Source organism: Podarcis vaucheri, assembly GCF_965113315.1.
Source record: "Podarcis vaucheri genome assembly, chromosome: 2".
NCBI lineage: Eukaryota > Metazoa > Chordata > Lepidosauria > Squamata > Lacertidae > Podarcis > Podarcis vaucheri.
The window spans coordinates 49,682,180-49,689,984 of record NC_138760.1 but is presented as its reverse complement, the minus strand read 5'-3'; positions in this window follow the sequence as shown (position 1 = coordinate 49,689,984).

Sequence of the window (7,805 nt, the reverse complement as noted above, 5' to 3'; positions counted from 1 at the left end):
TGACTTCTGTCACCTTACTCCTCTTTCCATATTTGTAAATAAACATACATGGCACATCTTCACTATTCTCTCCTCAGAAGAAAACTGAATACATAATGACTGCTGCTGGAACTTTCTGTGAGCGTGAAACAGTACCTCTATGCTCAGTGCTATTTTTCCTAGAAAAAGAGATGCTGGAACTCACCATGAACACCTCTACTGTTCTCTTAGACTGGCAATGGCACCCACCTGAGAGGTGCTGGAACTGAGTTCCAGCAATTTCTGGCTGAAAAAGCCCTGGCTATACTAAATGTCCATGCATTTGAAATTTCAGGTTAAAAGTAGTGCTTTTGGAGAGGCAGAACTATTTCCTGAATAAATGTGTGGTGTATATTTGTTTTTCGAAGCGGTTGCCACCACTCTTTCCCCATCTGCTGTTGCTTGGTTGCCATTTTTTCCTCAGTCCAGGCTTCTTTTGAGAGTAATTGAAGGTTTTCCGGGGTCATGTAGTGGATGTGATGTTGTTTCATAATGCTTCATAGACAGTGCTGTCACGGACATGGTGATGTCACCACACATTTAAAGGATGAAACCAATTTAAATGGGTAATCCTGGACAATCACAGATCACAGGCTGTCTATGATGGGAAGTGGAACCTGTTCAAAGGAAGGTGATGCTTCCTCAATGGGTAAACACTTTCATCCCCATTCTTAGTGGTTCCTGAACAAGAAGGCATGCCTTTCAATGCTGAGCAAGCATTCTTGAAAATTCCTTCCTCCTTTGGTTCTAGTCCTAGAAACAATACATTGGAATTTCTCATCATTATCACAGGATAACTGGCAAAACCCCAAGGGTTAAACCATTACACATTGGTTTTCTAAAGTAGGTTAAGGACTGAAGCCATTAGTGATAACTTCATCAGATGGGATCGATACAAAGGGTAATACCTTGCTCAAATGATTTCTAAGTGCTCTTTGCAGTGCACACTTGAAGGAACAGACTCTGCTAATTTTATTACTGTAGCTACTGGAATAGTATTAAAGAAGGATTGGAATGATGGTATTCCAATTATAAACAGCTTTAGGAAGATTTGATTAACTACATTTTAGGCCTTTATGTATTCACATAATTAGAATGGCCTATTTAATAATAACTTTTCAGAATCAGCCCCCTGCCAAAAATTGTACTTAGCTAAATCTTGGGAAAAAGAATCCCTAATATCCTTTGTCTCATAATTTTAATAAGCTTTTAAAGAACAAAAAAATAGCTCGAGGGGTAGTAGTGCAATCAGTATTTTGCCTGAAAGAATCTGCATCTCATCCATAATGTCACTGTAATAAAGACAGTACTTGCATTTGTCGATGAGTCTTACAGCTCTTCTCTTTAAGATGAGCCCTTTATGTCTTGAGGGCTATAATACTGTTCCTTATTTTACTACTTACATTTGTGAGAAACAAATTATGTCCAAAATATCCTGGCTGGAGAAGTTTAGGATTTGACCTAAGTCCCCTGTGAAGATGTATTTTCAAGATATGGCAATGCCAATTCCTGACACCAGCATAGGATCTAGTGTGGCATTATGCCAGCATATCCCCACAACTTATAGAAAACACTAGTGGATGGGCAAAAAATGGGCAGCTCTTGGGGCAGGAGGAAACAGCTTAGCGTGAATCCTAAAGTCCTTTGCCATCTAAGCCTGTAAAATTATACCAGCAAAACAGTTAAGTTAAAACACTTCCATTGAACTCAGTGAAGAACCATTTACTCAGATGCTTGGACAGATGACATGTGGTTATATATTCCTCATGCATGGGGGAATTTTAGTGATAGGAACTATGGAGAAAGGGCATGAGCAGCCTGGCCTCAGAACAAATATAGAAAGGGCAGACTGCTAATACACACATGAATCACGCAGCAGAATTCTGAGCTTCATTCCTCAAATTGGGGATGCAAGCAGAAACTGTTCCACATAAGCACAAGAAGGAGAAATCCATGCTCAGGTATGACTGCTGAAAATATATATTGCTCATTGTCTTCAAATATATGAAAACTATGTGTTGGCCAAAGAAGCTGTATTGCCTAGCCAGTCCTTTCTCCATCAACATTGATACCAATGTCTCACTCACAAAAGACATTAAGATCAGCATGCTATGTGACAAAGAGGGGAGCAGCAATCTTTACATATTGCCCTGTGGCACTGGGGTGATCCTCTTTCTCCTGCCCCAGCCCTTGCTCCTGAAGCTCTTCCTCCATGACATCCATTCTTGTAGTTGCTACATTTTTCTTTGAGCTGTGGAGAGCAGCTCCTATTCCCAGCAGATTGGCATCATGTGAGTGGCTTGGATAAACTGAAGCTGCCAAGATGTTGCTCAACACCTCAGTATGGGTCTGCAACGGCAGTCCCTTCTCATGGTGAACTACCGAACAAACCCATTCACACAAATCTCCAAAGCAGCTGTGTAGCAGTCGTGTGTGCATTGGCTCTTAAATTCCACTCCAGGTAGAAGGTGTCCTGTGCCACATGTGCTCAGTAGCCACAACCAACTAACACTGGTTACATATGGTGACTTTTCTACAAGGACCAAGCTACAGCTAAAGCTATAGAAAATATCACGGGAAGCCTATCTAACAGCAGGAACCTATGAAGCTGCCTTATACCAAGGAAGACCATTGGTCCATCTACCTCAGTGTTTTCTACATTGACTGGTAGCAGCTCTCCAAGTTTTGGACAGGGGACATTCCCTTCCTTATCTGGAGACGCTGGGAACTGAACCTGGGGCCTCCAGCATACAAAGGAGATGCTTTGTCACCAAGCTATCACTCCGTTCTCCCTTCAGGACTAATGTTTCTGAGGTGACTACGTTGACAAAACCACTCATAATTTCATTTATGGAGCAGTTCATTAAGAGACTGGCTCAAATGACCCAGCCATTTATTCATTACAACTAATGCCATTATAGCCAAAATGCCCATCAACACTGCTTTTGTCATTTATAAAGCTATTTATTATACATGACAGTGTAAAAATGCGGAGCTCAGAAAAGCTGCAGGTTAAACCTTTCAATTAGATGTCAGTAGAAATGAGGGCACCGATTTTTTAATGGAGGCCAGATTCTATTGTGAATTTTGATTTTGTTGAGAAAGTGCTTTTAGTCACCATCTACATAAGGTTAGTCTGTATTGATATAAGCCTATTAAAGAGAGCTAATTTTGCCAGCAGTATCTGAAGACATTGGATGAGCTAGAAAATACAAGGGTAGGAACTATGTTATATTCACACACACACACACACACACACACACACACACACAAATCTCCACTGGATTTGTTGCATATCAAATCCCACTGGATACCACTGTCAGCACACAAGAGCAGCTTTGAGGCTCAGACCATTTAGTCTGCGAGTGTGCAGCCTGCAGGCAATTTTTAACCAGCAGCTCAGTTCAACTAGAACTCTGTACATGCCCCAGAAATGGGTGTGTGATTTGGCTTTACTCTATGCCAGAGGTTAGCTTCAATGCCGGTATAAGGAAACAATAGGCTAAGTGAAGAGAACTGGAAGGAATAGGGGCCAAGCTCATTGCTTCCTTCAATAATATTAGAAGTCTGTTAAACAAGCATTCAGACATTCAGAATGTGACTTAAGTAAACACATGTGAAGGAGACTGTCTGCCCAGGTGCACTAGCTCTGCCCTGTTCCTGTCACCCTCGTGTTCTGCAGCAGGGAAGCCGCCTGATTTTCTAGGGTTCCAAAATGTGGGAAAGCGTTCATGGGTACAAGAGGCTCGTAAGCCACATTCTGAATGCCAGAATTGCCGTGGTGTACAGTTGCTCTCTGCTGAGCCAAATAACAAGGCACATCAAGGAGATTTAGGATGATTTTTACTCGTCCCCGAGTCAAACCACAATGCCAACAAAGCACTCAAATCAGATCAGGAAACCCACAAAGCCTTGTACTGTTTGTGTGTCATCATTCTGTAGTCTCCACTTTTCGGTGCACTATATCACTGTTTTTCTAGATTTTTCTACTTCAGCTCCATGGGCTTCGCAAGAAGTGAGGCTGTCCATTTGCTGCCTGCAGAACACTTGAGGAATGCAGAATGGTTTTTGGTTTGCTTGCTTGTTTCATTAAAGCGGAGAAACAAAATACTTTTCTCTTTATGGTCCACTGCTCTGCCAGGGAGGCAAGAATCCTCAGGAGTGCTTCAGCACTGTGCAGGCAGTATTCAAGACAGGGTCACCTAGTAATACTTACTGGGAGGACATCTCCGCCCAACAAGCACTGAAAAGCTAAGTTGGCCAGTGTAAAGCTGCTATGTTTTTCTTTTTTAAAAAAGTCCAAACAATAGCAAACACTGTTTGGCCACCTCTTAATTGCAGCAATGTAATAAAGAAGAAGACCCCCCTACTAACCCCCCCCCCTGAAAATGTGAAAATGAAAATGGGTTTTGGAGTTTTGATTGGGATGAGACAAAATTCTCACTGGCTGACACTTTGATTTAATCGTTTGTATGGTTATTTTAATAAAGATGACCATTTTAAAAAAGGAGGCAAGAGGGCTATCGGTGGCTATTAGCCATGATGGTTCTGCTCTGCTTCCACAGAGACAGCAATACTCCTGAATACTAGTTGCTGGAAAACATTGGACCCAACTCCTAGAGATGTAGATCCCTTCAGTAAAATATTTGAGGAGGCAGGGCCCCCCCAAATTGATGGGCACTGCCATTCAAATGGTGTGCGCGTGCTGTGTCTTGTGATTGATTATGTGGGATGGGGTTTATCTGCCCATCCGCCAATATTGTATTTACCGTATTTTTCGCTCCACAAGAGGCACTTTTTCTTCCTAAAAAGTAAGGGGAAATGTCTGTGTCTCTTATGGAGCAAATGCGTGGTCCCTGGAGCCGAACTGCCCAGGAGAGAAAAGCAGACCATACTTTTCTTTTTTTGAAAGAGGGAAGTGGGTGTTGAAACAGCCACTGATCAGCAAGCGAATGGGAGGGACATAAGGGACGCTAGCAATAAAGGAAGCTTGCCTGGGAGGGGGGAGGTAAAGACAGCGAACTTGCAAGGAGGGGAGACAAGAAGACTAAAGCAATGAGGAGACAAATTAGAAGAAAAGGAGGAGCAAAAAACTGCTCCAGCTAAGGAGAAGACAGTAAGGCAAACAAGTAAGTTGGCACTCCTGCTGGAAGCCACAGTAGGGGGAAACGCTCATGTATTCTGGTCCTGCTTGCAGATTTCCCACAGGCACCTGGCTGGCCATTGACCCGATAAGAAGACCTGATCCAGGAGGCTCTTATGTTCTGAACACTTTGCCTCATGAGTCTTCATTGTGGCTGTGAGGGCAACATAGGATTTCAGTATTGGTTCCTCTCCTATTTCCCAGACTCATGTATGTAACAGTGTTTCTCCCCACCCCAGTACCACTTCCCAGGCTCCACAGTACCACACATTTCAATGCCAATGTCTATACACAATATTGCAGTTCTAATAAGAGACAAAATGAGCTTTGCATTAACATGAAAATTGGCGGAGCTGCTTACGAGATCCAGCCTCCTGTTGGAACACCAAGCTTCTGCTTCTGAAACACCAAGCTAATGAACGAGCATTATATCCACCTCCCCGTGAATGTTTAAACATAAAATTACAGTACATTTTCAAGAGGAATATTCCAAAAAGAAAAGAAAATGCCACCCAAATGATGCATATTTATCATAACTTGTCGTACCAGAGTGATGATGCCATTAGCGTGGATTACATGAATAATTTATGAAGTCTCACCAGTGTTATCTGGAGTTGCTAAAACCAGTGGGATATCAGTATGTAATTAACCAAGTCATTATTTATAGGTATTGAACCCCAAATAGTGGCATTAAACTACATTAATGGAGTGCTCTAAAGGAACAAATGGAAATTGAAAAACATCCAATTATTTAAAATATGAAATTTAACCCATTCCTACCTCTTCAAGAAAACCTTGTTTAAGCCATCTGGGGTTTCACTTGAATACATCAATGTTTAAATAACTGTTATTCAATTAAACAAATCAACAGTCAGCCCCTGTGAATTTTGTTGTGTGGTTTGGGGGCCAGAAATGGGGAGACTACACATAGGATTACCCAACCACTGCAGGAACTGATACATAAATGGCTTCTTTATAAACCCATTTGTTGGACTTTAGTTATGAATTCCTACAAAGTGCTCTGGTTCTGATGTCATGCTATGCCATAACTGGTGTAGCTGCAAGGAGGTGTTCAGAAGTTTGTGCTTTCCTTTTTCCTCAACCACAATTTGTCATCCAAACCCCCAAATTAAGACCCAGCTTTCTAGACATTCTAGACAACAACAACAACAACAACAACAACAACAACAACAACAACAACAACAACAACAACAATAATTTATTTGAGACCAGTGTTACTAGACACACACACCCCGGACATCCCTTCTTGTACAATTTAGTGGCCTTGATTTCATAGGCTAAGTAACCATCAAGGACGATATTGTCAGTTGCCCAGGTTTCCTGAAACATTACCACACTGACTGTGGCAAAGTTTCTTTTGGAAGTTAAAAGAAACAAAGATCACCATGCTTGAGACATAACAAAATGACTGCCTCTGCTTCTCTCTCTTTTGTGGTTGACTGTCTTAACTGTATTTTGTTCTGAAATTGTTCTATGGATCTTTGGACCACAATAAAGATATTATTATTATTATTATTATTATTATTATTATTATTATTATTATTATTATTATATTGTGGTCTTTGGACCATAATAAAGATATTGTTGTTGTTGTTGTTGTTATTTCTACTCTGCCCATCTGGCTGGGTTTCTCCAGCCACTCTGGGTGGCTTCCAACAATAGATTAAAAATCCATTAAAACATCAGTCATTAAAAACTTCCCTAAACAGGACTGCCTTCAGATGTCTTCTAAATGTCAGGTAATTATTTAACAGAGTACTAAATCTCTTGAATGTGTGTATTTGGGGAGCATCTTGACTCCGGCACATATCAAAATAGGTGCATGTGCATGGACGCAAAATGGCTGTGCGTCATTTCACTTTGAGAGTCAGTGTGGTGTAGTGGTTAAGAGCGGTAGTCACGTAATCTGGGTAACCGGGTTCGCATCTCCGCTCCTCCACATGCAGCTGCTGGGTGACCTTGGGCCAGTCACACTTCTGTGAAGTCTCTCAGCCCCACTCACCTCACAGAGTGTTTGTTGTGGGGGAGGAAGGGAAAGGAGATTGTTAGCCGCTTTGAGACTCCTGAAGGGGAGTGAAAGGCGGGATATCAAATCCAAACTCTTCTTCTTCTTCTTCTTCCAGTTCCTCACCACAGGACTGCATACTCAGCTACATGAAAGGTTACTTAAACTGTTGCATATATCTATATGAGAGAATGACACTGCTTCAGTCCACAGTAGGTGAAAGAGAGTTGCCCCCTCCCCTACTTTGGAGCATTAGCTGGGCAGAGTAGCTTCATATATGGCAAGAGGTTGTGAGGCCCTGCCCCTGTTAATGTTATGCATCTTCCCAGGCCCACACACTGATCATGGATCTCTGCATAAAGTTAAAGGTAAAGGGGTAAAGGGATTCCTGACCGTTAGGTCCAGTTGTGGCCGACTCCGGGGTTGCGGCGCTCATCTCGCTTTATTGGCTGAGGGAGCCGGCGTACAGCTTCCGGGTCATGTGGCCAGCATGACTAAGCCACTTTTGGCGAACCAGAGCAGCGCACGGAAACACCATTTACCTTCCCGCCAAAGCGGTACCTATTTATCTACTTGCACTTTGATGTCCTTTCGAACTGCTAGGTTGGCAGGAGCTGG